This window comes from Mastomys coucha, unplaced genomic scaffold (assembly GCF_008632895.1).
Source record: "Mastomys coucha isolate ucsf_1 unplaced genomic scaffold, UCSF_Mcou_1 pScaffold18, whole genome shotgun sequence".
NCBI lineage: Eukaryota > Metazoa > Chordata > Mammalia > Rodentia > Muridae > Mastomys > Mastomys coucha.
In genome coordinates, this window is record NW_022196900.1 from 58751075 (window position 1) to 58769364 (window position 18290).

The window sequence follows — 18290 nt, forward strand, 5'->3', positions numbered from 1 at the left end:
ATAAGTAAAAGCAGAGGTCTGGAAATTATATGCCTGTATTCTTCACAATGTCCATAGAATGTATGCCTGTTGAAAATGACCAAACGCCTTTAGAGCATGGGTACAGAGGGTAACACTAACAAGGAAGATTTCAAGGATGCCACAGCATAGCGGTACCTTGAAAACATTCTGGGTGAAATGGGCCAGACATAAAGAACACATATTATATGGCCCACCTGCATGGTGTATGTCTTGGTTGGTCTTTCTATTGCTGCCATCAAACACCCTTACCAAAAGAGACTCAGGGAGTAAAGACTTTAGTAGTTAAGCTTACAATCTCCGCAGGACCTCAAAGGCCTCTCTCTTGCTCACAGTGTCCTTGCTGGAGTGGGTGGTCCAGGGTTTCCTTTTTTTTTTTCTTCTTTTTTTTTTTAAGATTTATTTTATTTATTTTATGGGTATGAGTACACTGTAGCTGTACAGATGGCTGTGAGCTATCATGTGTGTGGCTGCTGGGAATTGAACTCAGGGCATCTGCCGGCCCACTTTGCTCCAGCATAATTCACTGTAGCTGTCTTCAGACCAGAAGAGGGCGACAGATCTCATTACAGGTGGTTGTGAGCCACCATGTGGTTGCTGGGATCTGAACTCAGGACCTTCGGAAGAGCAGTCAGTGCTCTTACCCACTGAGCCATCTCACCAGCCCGGTCCAGGGTTTCTTACTCCTTGGAGGACATGTAGGCCACAGGGTTACTGTAGCCATATTCATTGTCAAACCAGGAAATGAGCTTCACAAAGTTGTCATTGAGAGTAACTTGGTCCTCATTGTAGCCCAGGATGCCCTTTAGTGGGCACTCAGATGCCTGCTTCACCACCTTCTTGATGTCATCATACTTGGCAGGTTTCTTCAGGGTGCATGTCAGATCCATGATGGATACATTGAGGGTAGGAACATGGAATGCCATGCCAGTGAGCTTCTCACTCAGCTTGGGATGACCTTGCCCAGAGCTCTGGCAGCACCAGTGGAGCAGGGATGATGTTCTGGGCAGTATCATGGCCATCATGCCACAGCTTTCCAGAGTGGCCATCTACACTCTTCTGAGTAGCAATAATGGCATGGACTGTGGTCATGAGCCCTTCCACAATGCCAAAGTTGTAATGGATGACTTTGGCCAAGGGGCTAAGCAGTTGGTGGTGTAGGATGCATGGCTGACGATCTTGAATGAGTTGTCATATTTCTCATGGTTCACATCCATCACAAACATGGGGGCATCAACAGAAGGGGAGGAGATGATGACTCTTTTGGTCCCACCCTTTAAGTGGTTCCCAGCCTTCTTCATGATGGAGAAGATACCAGAAGATTCTACGACATACTCAGCACCAGCATCACCCCATTTGATGTTAGTGGGATCTCGTTCCTGGAAGATGGTGATGGGCTTCCCATTGATGACAAGCTTTCCATTCTCAGCCTTGATTGTGCTGTTGAACTTGCCATGGGTAGAGTCATACTAGAACATGCAGATTATGTAGTTGAGGTCAATGAAGGGGTCATTGATGGCAGCAATCTCCACTTTGCCAGATGCAGAGCAGCAGGTAGCCCTGGTAACAAGGTGCCCAATACAGACAAATCTCTTCACACTGACTTTCACCATCTTGTCTACAGGACGAGGCTGGCACTACACAAGAAGATGCAGCTGTCTCTGAAACAGGGAGGAGCAGAGAGCCAATACTTCCCATTTTTAAAGTTAATTTGTTTAGCTGGTATACAAAATAATATATTTCATGAACACACACACACACGCATGCACGCACACACACACGCACGCACGCACGCACGCACATACACACACACACACACACACACACACACACACACGCGCACGCACGCACGCACGCACGCACGCACGCACGCACGCACGCACATACACACACACACACACACACACACACGCACGCACACATACACACACACACACGTTTGCATCTTGCTCTTTATATCCCAACCTCTACCCCAGTTGCTTCACCAAGGTCCCTTTCTTTTCCCCTTGTCCTTTCATGTTATGTCTATGTATACATGTGTTACATTATCAAATCTAGGTTCTTATAGGTTCATGTCATTCATAGATGATAGATAGATAGATAGATAGATAGATAGATAGATAGATGAATAGGTGGTAGATAATGATCGATACATGGATGGATGTATAATAAATAAATGATGATGGATACATGGATGGATAGATAGATAGATAGATAGATAGATAGATAGATAGATAGATAGAAGAGAAAGAATATTATTTGTCCTGAGTTTGGTTTCTTTTGCTTAACATGGTTATGATTGTTAGTTTTATCCATCTTCTGGCAAATGATATTTCCTTCTTTTTTTACAGGTGACTAAGATCTATTGTGTACACATGCCATGTTTTATTTTACTGCCCATGTTTGATATAGGCTACTTCTAGATCTTTGTAATTGTGAGCACTACAACAATAAACCCATGATAAGCCTCTTTGGGCTATGCTAGGTAGCTCCCTTTGGGTGTATTCTCGAGTACTGTAGGTGGGTCATACAACAATTCTATTCCTAACATTTTGAGGATACTGAGATCCATAGTGGCTGCAGCAGTCCACATTCCTCTCCACCACATACAAAGTCTCCTTCTCCCCACATCCTCTCCCTCATTTGTTGTAGGCTTCTTGACACCATCATGACATGGCGAATCTTATGTTCTTTGAAATTGATCACTATTCATCTTTTTCTTCTTTACTTGTTTTGGCCAATTTTACTTCAAAACACAGATGTTTCACAAGGAATGATGGGGTTGCTAACATGAAACAAAACAGAAAGTTAATATTTTAAAACATTTCATTGACTTGTAAACCTATCGTCCTGTCTTAGGCCCATTCAAAAATGAATAAATAAATAAAAGAGGGTTTGTTGGTTTTCAACAGGGATGCTGAATTCTCTTGTCCGAAGGGGGAGGCGATTCATCCCATGTGGCCAGTCAGAGGGGAGAAGGAACCCATCCCAAGTGGCCAAGGAGAGAAAAGATCCACTCTAAACATTCAGTCAGAGAGAGAAGTTGGGGGAGAGGAAGAAGAAGGGGGGAGATAGAGAGGGGGAGGGAAAAACAGAGGGGAGGAGGGAGAGGGGAGGGAAAGACAGACAGATGGAGACAGAGACTGAGACAGACTGAGGCTGGGTCTTGATTAGAAGGGGAAAGTTGAATGAAGGGAGCAATATTGCAATGGACCCTGATGGATCCTTTCCCCATAAATGTTTGAGATGGATCCTCTGCTCCCTAATTGAATGTTTAAAGTGGGATCCTCTCCCACTCCCTCACGCCCTCTCCCTCATACCCTTTCCTTCTCTCCCACTCTCCTTTCCTCTCTCTCCCCCTCTCTCTCTCACTTCCCTTCTATGCTTCATCTCTCCCCTACGGCACACCTCCATTTCCTGTTTAAAGATGCAGTTCTCCAATTAGAAACAGCCAATAATAAGTGGCTCATAATTCTTTGCGCGCTTTTGTATTTTGGCTTCCTCATCAGTAAGCTGAAATGGCAATGGAGCTGGGAGGATTAAATGAGTCACTATGTTTGAACAAAAGGGAAGTGGGCCTGACACGTGGTGCTGCACCTTCCTCACCCTCTCATGAGCCTTAGAAGCCTCTGTGGGTTACGGGAGGCCTGTCCTGGGTAGACTACACTTGGCCTGGAAGGAGAATCACCCCTGGAAGCTCACTTGGCTTCTGTTCCCTAGATCCAGGACATCCTATTGTGGCCAGCTTCCATCAGTGCATCTATCCTTGACAACGCTTGAAAGGCCTCTGATGAAACAGGCAAGCGGGTTGCCACTCTCATGTGGTGAACACTGAGGTGGAGGAATGGAATGTCCCAACAGAGGAGAGACAACTAAACAGAGAAAAATGTTAATTTGTTGAGATCTACTGCATGTTTGATTCTTTGAGAAAATGTTCTCACTTACATGAGAATGTAAAATGAATTTTGGGAAGCTTTATTTGTAATATGTTCTTTAGCTAACACTTCTCAGCCGAGCAATGTTGGCCACCCAAGCGTGGAGGAGATTTTGAAAAGCTGAGAGGAAATGTTAAGCTGAAAACTTAACATTTGCTGGTCACAAATGCAAGGAGCAAAGAGGGCAAGAGCCAGCATCACGGGGCTCTTGCTGCCTTCCTGGGGCTCAGAGGCCCTACCCCTGGGCCATTTATACCCCCAGAAGTTTTCCTCTCTCGGGGAGGCCTGATCTACCTAGCCTGATCTTCAGTCTCCACAGCAGAATCCATAGATTAACTGCCTTCCATTAAAACCTCTTTGAGCTCGGTTCTCACGCACTGTGACGTCAGCAGATCCCCAAGACTGAGTTATAGCTTTGCATTCAATCAAGGATCATGTATTATTCTCCCTGTTATCCATCACTGCTTCCCCACTCCTTGAAAGACAGAGTGACAGCAATGCACACAACAGGCAGCACCTGAGGGGCTTTAAACCTATCAGTGGTAAGCATTGTTCTCAGAAAGATTTCGCTCTGTGGAAAAGGCAGAATGGGGGGCTGCCTTTGCGATGGCCAGCAGAGGCGTTGGAACAGTTTCCCACTAACTGCACATATTCCGAATTCACAGAATGCAGCAACCAACTCATTTATGTCCTAGGCATTTGGTTTGAGCTAAATTTTTAAAAATTTATTTGTATTAAATATAAAATGATCATTGGGTGCCCCGCCTGCTTCTCACATTGCACAGCATAACAAACACTAAAATTCAATCTATGTAAAAAGTATTTAGTGGCGAGTCTCCTGTCTGCGTGTAATCAGAAAACTACGTTTGGAGCCTTGAAAGCATGTTAATTGAAGTTTATCATGAAGGCAGTAAGCATTTAGACATAAACACAAATATGAAATACATCAATACTCTTACCAGCAATTAGCTATCACAGCAGCCTTGAAATTCTGATACCTTGAGTGAGGATGAAGCTTGATCAATGCTGAGGCCACTGTAGACATTAGAAATGTCAGAATTTTTTTTCTTTTAAGCGTTGTTGAGCTGCACATAGAGAGTACACGCTTGTGTTGCTCTATTGAAGAAGAACACCAATGACTGACATGCAGCACCTCCCAGCATTATCAGCTAGAATGAATGCAAAACAGGTTTTTAATCTAGCTTGACTCCTTGTGTAAATAATGAGAGAGACAAACTCTAGACAAATGGCCCCATAAATGATATAGTAATAATAGGAGCATATTCACCAATCAAAATAAGGAAGTATGTAATTTTTGTCTTTGAACTTGTTTCCCCACCTTTAGCCCTGAGGAAATGCAGTGAGGTCAGGTGCTACTTAAAGCACCTCCAATGTGGGAACTGGGATTCCTTAGCAGCGTCTCTTCCCCACCCCACTCCAACCCTAAAGACTCGAGTTCCGTGCCTCCTTTCGTATTTGAGATTTTCCCCAGCACCCACCCAACATAGGGCTTAGAATAAATCCTCGAGAAACTCAGAATGTCCTGAATGCTTGTCACGGAGGATATTTAAATACTCAGCAGTCAGACTGCATTTCATGAGCTCCCTGGACACCAGGCGGTGAGCAGCCCCTTCCGGCCTCTGAGCCTCACTGCCCTGGGCTCACTGCTCTCTAGGTTGCTGCCCAGGAAGGAGTGGCACTGATTCAGAGGACTTTCCAGCTCTCCCTGGAGCTGGCCGTGGCCAACAGCCAGGGGCTTCAGCTTCCTCAGGACCTCTGCCATGCTTCTGGCCTCCATGAGCTCATTTAATTTAATCCTCCTAGCTGCCTTAGGAATCGGTAATTTGTTCTTGTTTACTAAATGAGGAGACAGGGGCACAAGCAGTGACGTAACTTGCTCCAGAGTCAGATACAGAAGATGACTGAGATGAGGAAGGCAATCAACTACATGGACCAGAAATGACAGAGCTGGGATCCAAACTCAGGACCAGCGGCTTCCTGACACTCTTGTGTTATTATATTGTGCTGTTTCTGTACAAAGAGTGATGCTAAGGCTTTTCCTATAGCCTGTATGTTTAAAAAGAATCACAGAGTGGGCGATAAGCCCCGTGGTTCTGACTTTTTAATTTTTCTTTTTGGGAGAGAATCGGATTTTTAAAAAATTGTTTGTTTCAAGGTTCTGGGCAGTGAACCTCCTCCAAGGACCCAAGTGTTTCTTCTCCTTAAGGACAAGTTATCACTTGTGTTGTGGTTCCTACATTTTCTTTATACAGGGTTTCCCACGAGTCACTGTCTAACAGTATAGCAGCTCAATGTTTGTAACAGGAAGTCTCTTAGCCAACCAACAAGCTCCAAAAGCATGTATTCCAATTATTATTCCATCCTGAGCAAATTGCTTGGGCTCTTTAGATCTTCTCCAGTCAAATGAAGATGCTAATGATGATAGTAGCTCATGACAATGCACAGTGCTTGGTAACTGGTAACCTGAAAGCATTAGCTGCTTCCTGGTGCTTATAGAAGCATCAAGCTTTGACTCAAGGATAAAGAAGGGTAGCTCACCCACTATGGGCCAAGGTCTCTTCATTCTAGGCAGCTACAAGACGATTAAGATCCCTAGATTCAGAGGCAGAACAAGGCCATCTCTTACGATTAGCCAATAATGGGGGTCATAACAAAGTAGAAACAGATCTGCTTAGTTCTGCCTCAGGCCTGCTATGATGGTCAGCTGTTCGTTGCTGAAACAAGAACATGGCATGACCAACTTATAAAGCCAACGATTTTATTTCAGCTCATGGTTTTGTGACTGTGGAGGTTCTGTGGCAGGAATAAGCAGCAGTTTAAAAACATTTTGTTTCATGTCTGGGGCAGGAAAGAGAGAAGAGAAAGGGGCAGTTAGGGGTCGTGGCATTTGCTTTTAACTCCAGCCTCTGGGAAACAGAGGCAGGTGGATCTCTGCGAGTTCGAGTTCAGTCTGGTCTACATAGCAAATTGCAGGACATCTAGAACTACATAATGAGACCCTATCATAAAGAAAAAAGAAGAAGAGACAAGGTATTCCCTCCAAGGGTCCCCTCCCCCAATGACCAGAAGACTTCCTGTAGGTCTAACATCAATGTTCCTACCACTTACTACCACCGTGCTGGCAGCTACTGCTTTAACACCTTTGGGGGAACATTTCACCTTCAGTCTCTAAAATTTACCATCAGTGACACTAGGCAAGGCACTTTCTCCAACTTGGTATTCAGTATTGCCTTCTATTTAACAAGGGGAAATTCATGTGCCTTCTTAGATTCCTGCCAGTTTTGGCATCCTAGGAGGCCCCCAAGCAATCATGATTTAGCCTTGGCTCCTGAGAGCTTGTCATCCAATGCCCCACTAGAATACCACAACCAGTCCAGAGAGCCTGGAACCTGGGCCTTACCTGCACTTAGCACTTGAATGGCTGGAGCAGCTGCTAACACCCACCCCCACCCCACCCCCCTCCAGTACCCGGCAGAACCCCACACCTCCTTAATCTGAACTCCTCATTAGTTCCAACTGCAAGCCATCCATTATTACCTTATGCCCATAATGAGAGTTAATTTCTGTTGGTATCAGATGGTCTTCCCCCTGGACATTTTTATTCATATTTCTTTCCTGTTTTGTGATTCTCAATTGGAGTTTTCTAATAACAGATCATTTCTTTTTGTCTAACTTTAATCTGGTCCTGCTTGACAAGTCCCATCCTTTTCATTGAAGGGTAAGACCACTTAAAGGAAGGCCAATAAGCCCTTGTGCTGCTCGGCCAGCTGGGGTGATTTGTCACCCGGTGCAGTGGTGGTCACACCAATGGATTTATCTCAAGGTAAATGGAGATGCTGAGACCCGGGACCTGGAGCTTTGATTAAGGCGCCCTTTTTGTAGTGTTGATAGATGTTGCTTGTGTTTATCTATTTGAAATGCCACTAAATCTGTGAATACAATGGGAAAAGAGAGTACTTTGCCGCGGAAAACATATTAGTGATTTATGTTTCTGTAAGAAGCACAATAAAGAGACAGAGGCTATTAAAGGCAGCTATTTCCATGAGAAATAGTTGTGCTTTAAAACATTATTAACCCCACCTTGATAAAGACTTACATGCATGCATAATCATGTTTACTTACCCCTTTAGTCTGTCGCAATGTGCTTTGGGAAGCACACACTCTCCAAATATTAATAAGTTGGTCAGCAGAATATTTACAGCGACAGACATCTTACCTGGGCCTGTTCTGCATGCAAATTTCCTTCTCTGGAGATGGGGACACATAATAAACTTATCTCAAAAGCTCTGGGGTTTATATGGACTTCATGTTGCTCACAGCACACACAAACCCTCCTCACCATCGTTGGCAGCGTCTCCCCACCCCCACCCTCCTTGCGTTGCAGTGGAAATAACCAGGGGGTGACATATAAAGATTATAATGCATGGATATAACTTATAGCATGAATCAATGTCATCAAGACGCACCCATTTAAATGAATAGGGTCAGAGGAGAGCGCTGTATCACCCTGACTTGTGTGACAGTTACAAATGCATCACCTCGTATGCATAATAGGAGTGTACAAACCAGAAGAGATTTGTAAACTTGGTTCATTTCGAGCAGAACTGACCTGCAGACGTGGAAACGAGAGAAAGAGCAACCTGTGTTGGAGCTGTCTGTCAATAAGTGGTTCTTGGTTGTCTCTTACACACACACACACACACACACACACACACACACACACACACACACAGTTTCAGATCCAAGTCAGCTCACTGTTTAAAGGGTGCAGAGCTGTCACAGTGTAGAGTGAGACTCAATGCTGTGGTGTTTGGGGGCGGGAGCAACACGCTGCGGGAGGGGTCGGTTAGAGGTGGAGGGGGGGAAACTAAGAAACAGAACCCAGGCGAGGTGGACTTGCCAGAGCGAACCGTGCACCGAGTGCAGTTTAGTGCAAGGCTCTCTGATTTACGACTTGGTCTGGGGCTGATCTCTTCAGCTGCTGAGGGGTTGGGCTGAGCGGCGCTGGGCGTCAGTCCCCGGCCTTGGCGCTCAGGGTGCAGGCTTGGCACTGGCCGGGTGGCGAGCTCCCCGCTTGGCAGTGGCCACACCTGCACTTCATTTACTTGAGAGCAGCACCGCGACCCGCCTGCTGATGGGGAGTCTTCTTCGCATCCTCGCGATTATGACAAGTTATTAATTGCCACCATTAGCTGCAGCAGCCTGCCCGAGATCTCTGCTGCTCTCTGGAGGTGAGAGTCTGCGCATCTGAACGCCCAGGGAACCGGCGGCGAGTGGCGCGGGGCAAACCAAGCCACGATCTGCCCAAAAGGGATTGTGAGACGGTGAATAATTTATTAGAAAACATTTTTCTTTGTCCTTCCCACAGACCCACAAATCCTCCCCAAGCGCTCTTTAGCAGCCTTGTGGATAATGTACTTACACATCTCAGAGCCTGCTAAACAGGCTGCTGAGGCTGCGGCCTTCCCCTCCCTGCAGCTGCCAGGACCGCACACCCGCGTGGGCCTTGGGCCTGTCCACCACGCCAGGAAACCAGGCGGGTTTGCCCAGAAGGACCAGAAGGGCCGTCAGGGCCTCACACCTCCTCCAAGCCTTCTTCTCATAGCAACAGACCTACACGTGCCCAGAACCCACAGTTTCTTTTCAAATCACAAACACTGAGTGTGCCTTTTCCTCTTACAGAATTAGGAATCAGCTCTAGAAGATCTGTCAAGCAAAGGCAAAGAGACAGACGTTAAACAGGAAATGATATGCAGACAAGTAATTGCAGTATGCGGAACCAAGCCATGGGCATTATTCTGGGCTGCCAAGGGACATCCAGGGATCAAGTCTCAGCCTAGTCTTTTGGATTAGAGAGTATATGAGGATTCAACGATTTCTAAAATGGCACCCATCATTTGGAATCTGAGAGAACCTTCTGAATCACATTTTCCTCTTCAGAGTTCCAGAAAACCAGAAGGTGATGCTCTAAGGTATATATTTGTAGGGTCATGGTAGACTGACTACTCCATCATTCAACAAACCTTTAAAAAGTAATGACTATGGGCCTTACCTCATAAAAGGCTTCAGGATGCAGCAGTGAGTTCCCTGTGCTCCTAGAGGGCTGCTCAGACTCTGAACAGTAGCATGAGGCTGCAGGTGCCACATGGGCATCTGCACTGAGTGGAGATGAAGCAAAGCTGAGCAAAGACTGCTGCCCTCCTTTTTTGAATGCTTTAATGACAAACATGATACCTGGTCCAATCCTCCTGCTGTTAGCGACAGCCCCAGTGTTAGGAGTAGACTGCATAAAGTCTATGGGAAAACAAAAATTTTGAGCCCCGTCATGAGTTAGCCATCTCACACGGATCCGTCTCTAATCTGCAGGGTCTCCTAGATCACAATAGATGATGGTCTCGTGTATAGTAATACAATTATATGTGGTCAGTTCCTTCCTAGGGAAAGGATGAATGTTTCAGACACTAAAGAGAAATGACTAGTTTCAAGCTTGGAAGGGCAAAGGCGATGGCATAGCAGAGAGAGGATGCTAGCTGCCTCCTGACAGATGGATGGGCCTGGAAAGAACACACAAGCCTAGTGTGTGGTGGAGAGGAGAAGAGAGGAGTGTAAGAGCAGAAGGAAGAATGGCGGCCAATTGGAATCACTCATTCAGAAACATTGAGGAGGTCTACTATGCTGTGAGAAGCTATATCCACAGTCCCTAATTTATGTGTTGAGACCCTACTGGTTTGTATGATGATCCTAAACTCTAGTATAGCTATGTTTGAGTAAAAAGATTAAAATTAAGATTAAATAAGATCATAAGAGCAGGGCTCAGACCTGATAAGATTGGTGTCAAAGGCCTAATTCTTTCTGTGTGCATGAGCACAGGACGTAGGAGGACACAGGAGAAGGCAGCCAGGTGGGAGCAGAGAGTCCTCAGCGGAAACCAGCAGTACCCACAGCCCAAGCTTGCTCTTCCAGCCTCTACAACAGTGAGAAAATAGCTTCTGCTGCTCAGGCCAGCCAGATAGTGACGTTCCACTGTGGCAGACCAAACCGAACTGTCGATAGCCCTGGGCAATCAAAGAAGAGACTTGTTACCAGCTCCAAGAAGCCCAGGATGGGGAGACAAAAATTTGGAGAGAGTAGGAAATTATCTGTTCAAAATAATCACAGATTATTTTATTAACTAGACAGCTTTATCTGTTCTGGTGTAAAACACTGGGGATGCCTGGAGCAGTTGATATAGGAGCCAATAGTGTTGTTAACCATATTTCTACCTGTATTCTCAACTAATCTCTAGTTACACACACACACGCACATACACACACACCAACATACACTCAGAAATTAATTTGAGGATATGTTTTTCTTAAATGCAAACATGTATCACATGTTGATTGCAGACAGAAACCTTTAAGGGCCAAGGAGTTTCCCCTCTCCATACAGCGCCTATCACCAGTCCAGACAAGGGGAGCTACAAGAGGCAGAAGGACCTCTGAAGAATGATCAGCCAAGGAATGATCTGGAGAGCTTGAAGCTGCAGACGTGCAGAGTTTATTTGCCATGGCAGCCCAACATCCCAAAGACTAGTATAAGAACCACAGGCTAATTACATTTCCTCTGGGTGACACTATGAACACTGGCTTTGCCATTTGAAGCCCCAAGGGCAACCTGCTCAGAGCATGAAGAGACTAGTCTTGCAGCTCCCTGTCCATGTTGCATGTAAAGTTTTACTTCCTTGTCTACCTTCATCCTTCTTATTAAAATCTGTTTTGTTTGTTTGTTTGTTTGTGGATTGGTGGGGGGTTGTTTTTTGTTTGTTTGCTTGTTTGTTTGTTTTTTGTTGTTTTGTTTTTCGAGACAGGGTTTCTCTGTATAGCCCCAGCTGTCCTGGACCTCTGTAGATCAGGCTGGCCTCAAACTCAGAAATCCTCCTGCCTCTGCCTCCCAAGTTCTGGGATTAAAGGTATGTGCCACTGATGCCCAGTGGTTCCTGTGTGGTACCACGTCCTTTAGAGACCCAAATCACCCAATGGTACGTGTTAGTTTTCCCGATTTTTCCTTTCCATGTTCTATTCTTGGGCTTAAACGTAGAGGGTTCTGGGAATCAGGCACCTGGCTTTTAGTCCTTGGAAACTTCACTTAATCTCATTAAACTTCAGTTTCCTCCCCCAAATGCAAATAAAACAGTGCCTACCTCGGGGGTCTGTTTTGTGAGCTAACCAGGCAGTGTGCAGACAGTAATTACTAGTGGTGGCATTATCGCTGTTATTTCTTTATTAAGAATAACTTACAATCAAATGCCTAAAATTCTTATCATAGAGCTAATCAGAGTTGCGTGTAAACCCCAGCACTGGCAGATTGCAGGAACCCAGGCACAGCTACAAAATAGGCCTAAAACAAAACTGTAAACTTGCACAAACACTATGAGGTTTGTTTTTAAACTCAATTGTGTGGCTCTCCAGCATGAACTTTGCCCATGACAACATCATGTCTCAATATCCAGAGGGTAGACACACCTGTGAGCATTTCTGCAGTCCCTTCAGGATCAGCCTCGAGATGGGACTTTGGAGTTATGGGTCCTCCAGTTTCTGCTCGAGGTTTACTTTTCTCCAGCAGCATGGAGCTTCATGAAAACATCTCAGAAAAGCATCAGCCAGGGATGCAGAAGGCCCCGGTCGAAGGATGGTGTAGAGTCAGCCATGCTCCTTCCATGAGTTCTGTGAACTAGCCTCCTGTGTGGCTTCTCTTTGCAATACTCAGCAACTCACTCTTGGAGAAAGATGATATCTTTTTTTTTTTTTTTTTTTGAAACTAACCTGACCACCTGTCAAAGCTGGACTTCGATGAAGAGCTGAGCAGCTAGCCTGTGGCCGGGTGGCCTGGCTCTCATCTAGATCTGAGTAATTATACAACATTGGCTGCTTACTCTCCATCAACTTGGCCTCTCATGCCAAGCTTCTGCGGCTCCAATGATGTGGCTGAAGAGCTCTGCAATCTGCCCCACACAGCCAAGGGCACAGCAGTGTGACTGACACCGCAGCTCCGTGATGGCCACTTGTGATTACGGATTACGAGTTTCTATTCAAGGAAAAGTGGTGACTGAAGAGAGGGACAATGGAGGAAGTGCCAAGTATTCTAATTCCCTCCTGTCACAAACATAGAATTATACCTACACTGGGCTTCAAGACAAATTATTTGAGCAATGTGGTGGTGGTACACACCTTTAATCCCAGCACTTGGAAGGCAGTGGCAGGCAGATCTTTGAGTTCGAGGCCAGCCTGGTCTACAGAGCAAATTCCTGGACAGCCACAGCTATACAAAAGAACTCTGTCTCAAAAACCAAAACCAAAAATTAAAAAAAAAAAATTGATAAACTTCAAAGTCTCTCTCTAAAACAGAGTCTCACTCACTACATAGTTCAGACTTTAACTGTATAGGATATAGTATAGCTATGTAGTGTTCCCTTGGACTTGTTTTGTAGAGCCTTAGGTTGGACTGGAAGTCAACAGTGCTTTCGTGCCCATTATCCTTTGATCATTTAATACACATTTGCTGACACCCGCCTTGTGCCAGGCATAGTTGTTCTGAATATATAATGATGAAGCAGACAGAAAGCTTCCTGCCCTCATGGTGGCATATCTAGAAAGGGCAAGCACAAGTAGATGAGCAGAAATTAAGTGCTTTATGCCAGCTAAGAGATGCATTGGTAGGCAGAACAGACGGTGGCATGGGGCTGCAGAGCGCAGTGATGGCACAAGAATGAGAGATTTTTATAGCCGTGATGCCATGGCCTGGTGTGCAGCAGCCTTCAGAGTGTGAAGGTGGAGTGGAGATGGGCAGCTGTAGGCAGCATCTGTGGACCCCACTGGTAGCTTGGCTGGGTTCAGAGTTCAAGCAGCAACAGGTGATTGGGCCTCCAGGTGGGACTCAGAATCCTGCTATGGCATCAGGGACACAGTAAGGCATTGATTGGGTTTAGAGCAGTGGTTCACAGCCTGTGGGGTCATGACCACTTTGGCAAACCTCTGTCTCCCAAAATACTTACATTGTGATTCATAACAGTAGCAAAAATACAGTTGTGAAGTATCAACAAAAATAATTTTATGATTGGAGGTCACTACAACATGAGGGGTCATAACATTAAAGGGTCATAACTTTAGGAAGGTTGAGAAAAGACTGGTCAAGAGAAGTTGGGCACATTCCCAAAGATATTTGTCTCTGTAGAAATTATGGGAAGAATTGCTGTGTAAAGCAAGAAGTCATTTTAACTTCTCATGTGGCCAGTTCCCATGCAACCAAGTCCTGGTTTGGGAGGAGCTTCTACTTCTTCCTTCTCAGTTGCAGGTACAGGGCTCATTTTACACACTTGTTGGAACCAAATGAACCAAACATACACTGTGTAAGGTAAGTGGTAGCCATGCAAAAACTAGTCTCTTGTCTTGTAGGGTCAGAAAAAGCTGTAAGAAAGGGCAAGAGCCTCCTTGGATCTCCCTGAAATTTTGGAAGCTCCTTCTGGTTCTTTCTGTTTAAAAGTGGCAGTGATGTCATAGTCAAGGACTGCACTTTAACTGGAGCTTCTTGTGGCAAAACCCATTCATGGCCTAAACTAATAAAATAGCATTCAATATGCATATACCACCAAGGAGAAGGATTCTAGGACAGTGGATGGTGATACCAATGTGTCCTTCTGCACAATGCTTGGAGCATTAGAATAGGGGAGAGGACTGTGGATTCTGGTGTCAGCTGGCCCTAGTTCTGTGCCTCTATCCCCTTGCTAGTAAAGTGAGTTGAGAGAGTCAGGGCCAGTCTCAGCTTCAAGTGGTAATGAAATTTGGGTCATTCTGTAAAGCTTTTTGAACCATGTCCTGCTCTTTAGATTGTTCCCAGAAGTCTAGCAACCAAAGACTAATTGGATCACTCAACAGGTTTTCTTTTAATACCATCTCAGTACCAGTTCCTGTGCAAGTGTGGAAAGACTACAGTGAACAATCCCAGGCAGCGTTTGGAGAGTTTCTTTTAAGCCTGGAATGAGCATGACTGTGGTAGCCAAAGAGCCCAGCAGAAGGAGTTAGAATCAGGGTGGGCTTCCTGGAAATGAGGAGCATGCTAAGATCTTAGAGGTTGCTACAACACGCAAAGGGTATTTCTGGTGGGTATGGGCATCCGCCCAGCTTTGGAAAGATAAGAGCTCACAGAGTCTCAGAAACTCAACATGCCATGGAAATTAGAACGGGGTATCAGAGAGTATGGAGAGGAAGACAAAGAGGTAGGTGGGAGGGACTTCTTAGCTATTGAGCTGCCAACTCTCCTATTAAAGAACAGGTTAGAAGGAGGGAGCAAGTGAGCTGTGTGTAGTCCTCACTACTTTCCCACATGGCCTCACACTGCAAGTTTACAGCATAGAGCACACATATACTTCTCAATCCCATTGTGAATTTCTTGGTGGTAGAAAGCATGATGAAACTTCTTTGATTCTTCCCTAGTCACTGGCAGTTTTGTTGGTATGTGATTGGGTCCAGTTGAGTCATGTCTCCACATTCATTGCCTACTCTGAATTTCAAGGGTATTTCATATCAGTTGCTAGGGACCCCAAGACCTGCCTTGCTCTCACTCAGCATTTTTACCTCTTCACAGAGACTCAGTAACTCAACAGTAATAGGTCAGGGCAAGGACCTATTCTGTGCCTCTTACCCTAAGAGTATGAACTTCCAGAACTTCCCAGAACTCTTTACTTGAGGACAACTGCTTCAACTCCTCATTCTCATTCCCTACAGTACATCATCTCCACCCACAAAACATTTCCAATCACTCCCAAACCAATTACTCTGTCTGGATCAATGGCTGGAGGTTTTTATTCTGTAGATACATAAGAGTATGGAATATTGATGGCCTTGGAGCCATCCAGATGTGAGCCTGAATCCCACCTGATAGCTGTGAAGTCACTTGATATCTCCTTTTCTCTTGTCTAAAGAATGGAACCTGGATGGTTCTGAGGACCAAACAATGGTTACATTGTTAGCATTGCTGACAACAGACAGAGTGTACAGTTTCTAAAGTCCTAAGCTCTCTGGGGCCACATTTTCTTTTTGTGGTAACTGATTCAATTCCCAGAAAGTCTGTTAAATAATGAATTAGGGTCAATAGAAAGTAATTCCTTGGCACCAAGAGTTCCCTTTTTAAGATTCATCACACATGTAAGTTACTCTTACTCTAAGCTGCTACCATATTTCTCCACATGTCCTTTGGATAACATTCCCAGACCATGGAGAAATATCAGCAGCGATTATAATGGAGAGTAAACTATGCAAAGTTCCCTTTTCTTTGGACCAACAAGTGCATCACATCTACAGCCTGTTGAAGTCAAGTTTCCATTAAGATACTGGTAAGTGTCTGGAACATTGTTAGAGTCACCGATGAATCCCATGGCTGCTATCAAGCCCTTGATGGAACTGCGACCTTATAATTACATGAGTCTGTTCATTATCATGGGCCAGGTATGTGCATAGGAGAGAAAAAGAGTGAGGGACAAGGAAACAAATTAAAAAGCATCAATACAAAGGAAGAGAGACAAAAACCACTTAAAATTCAAGTTAATTACAGGACCTTCTTAACCACATAGCAGAGTGTGGGACACCCAAATTGATTTCAGAGACTTAATGCAAGGCCACCTCAGAAAGAGCTGTGATGCTCATTGACTGTCTTCTGTCCCTTTTCTAATTATCTCTTCCATCTAGACACCTAAGACTGAGTATAAGAAGGGAGAGAGGGAGGAAAGAAAGAGTGTCTTAGAGTTTCTATTGCTGTGATAAAAACACCATGACCAAAAGCAACTTGGGAGGAAAGAGTTTGTTTCGGCTCATGTTTCTTAGGTCATGCTCTATCACTGAGGAGATTCAGGGCAAGAACTCAATGCAGAAACCTGGAAGCAGGAACTGGAGTAGAAACCACGGAGCAGTGCTGTTTACTGGCTTGTTCTCCATGGCTTGCTCAGTCTGCTTTCTTATAGAAACCACCAACCCAGGGGTTGGACTGCCCACCGTGAGCAGAGCATTCCCACGTCAATCATGGGTCAAGAAGATGCCCTACAGGCTTGGTCATAGGTAGGCCAATCTGATGGGGTTTCTTAATTAAGGACCACTCTTTCCAGATGACTCTAGCAGGTGTCAAGTTGACAGACTGTAACCACCACTGTGAATATGTATATAGTGCTCTCTGGTATTTACATTGCCTTACCGTTAGAAAAAAGAGGACATGTATATAGTCTATTGTTCAAGAAGTTGAAATGCAGCTTTACACATTGAGCCACAGTATTGGTGTATTGTTCAGTGGCCTAAGGAGTATGAACTGAGGCTCAAGGTTGATAAAGCACTCCCCATGCTTGCTTACCTTAACTGGTCTGTCACCCAAAGGCTGACTCTGAAGCAGGTCTGACATCCCCAATGCTTCCATGCTAATGGATAAGAAGCAGCTGTAGCTGGCAGAATTCCCAACACTCAGTGTAGATAGGGCTCTATGAAGTCCTTGTGTCCTTCCATGCTGTCTAGTGACACTGCTAGAGAAATTTGGAAAAAGGGGTCTTCAATTGAGAAAATGCCTTCACCAGAGTGGCCAGGGGACAAGCCTGTAGGACATTTTCTTGACTGATGATTAATTTGGGAGGGCCCTGTTTACTGTGGGCAATGTCACCCCTGGGTTGGTGGTTCTGGGTGCTATAAGAAAGCAGATTGAGCAAGCCAGTTAGCAGCTCCTCCATGGTTTCTGCTCCATCTCCTGCCTCCAGGTTCCTGCCCTGACTTCCTTCAATGATGGAGTATGATCTGAGAAGTGTTAACTGAAATAAACCTTTTCCTCTCCAAGTTGCTTTTGGCCATGGTAAACAGAAACTCTAAGACCATCAGACTTAGATAGATTCAATTTGCTCTTCCTTCACTTTTATAACATGGTATGGAAGATAGGAGACTGATCCAGTCTGAACTAGTTTTGAGTGTATGAACAATAAGGCAAAATTGTGTCCTCAAGTGAACTTTTAGAGAAAATCTCCATTTTCCATCTGGTACCTACCTGTAAAAAGGTATACATATGACTAAAAATATATTCCTTAGTTCCCTAAGGAAAAGGGAACGGTCAGTAGAAAAATAATTATATGACCTGATCTATCAATCAAAACAGAGGACCACGGAAGCTACACCCTTAGTAAATAGTCTGTCCTTTCTTCAGACCCTATACAAAAGGAGCCCCAGACAGTAATCTGGGGCTCTGAGGATGCTCATGTAAGTGGCCCTTCTGTCAGTCTTGACAGTATATTCCTTTCTAACCTGTACTACCTCT

The 18290-nt window shown here is 44.9% G+C and overlaps 1 pseudogene; it reads right to left on the reverse strand.

Moving 5' to 3' along the window:
- Positions 1-957: 957 nt before the first annotated feature.
- LOC116095734 lies at positions 958-1553 on the reverse strand (annotated as a pseudogene).
- Between the last annotated feature and the right edge of the window lie 16737 nt (positions 1554-18290).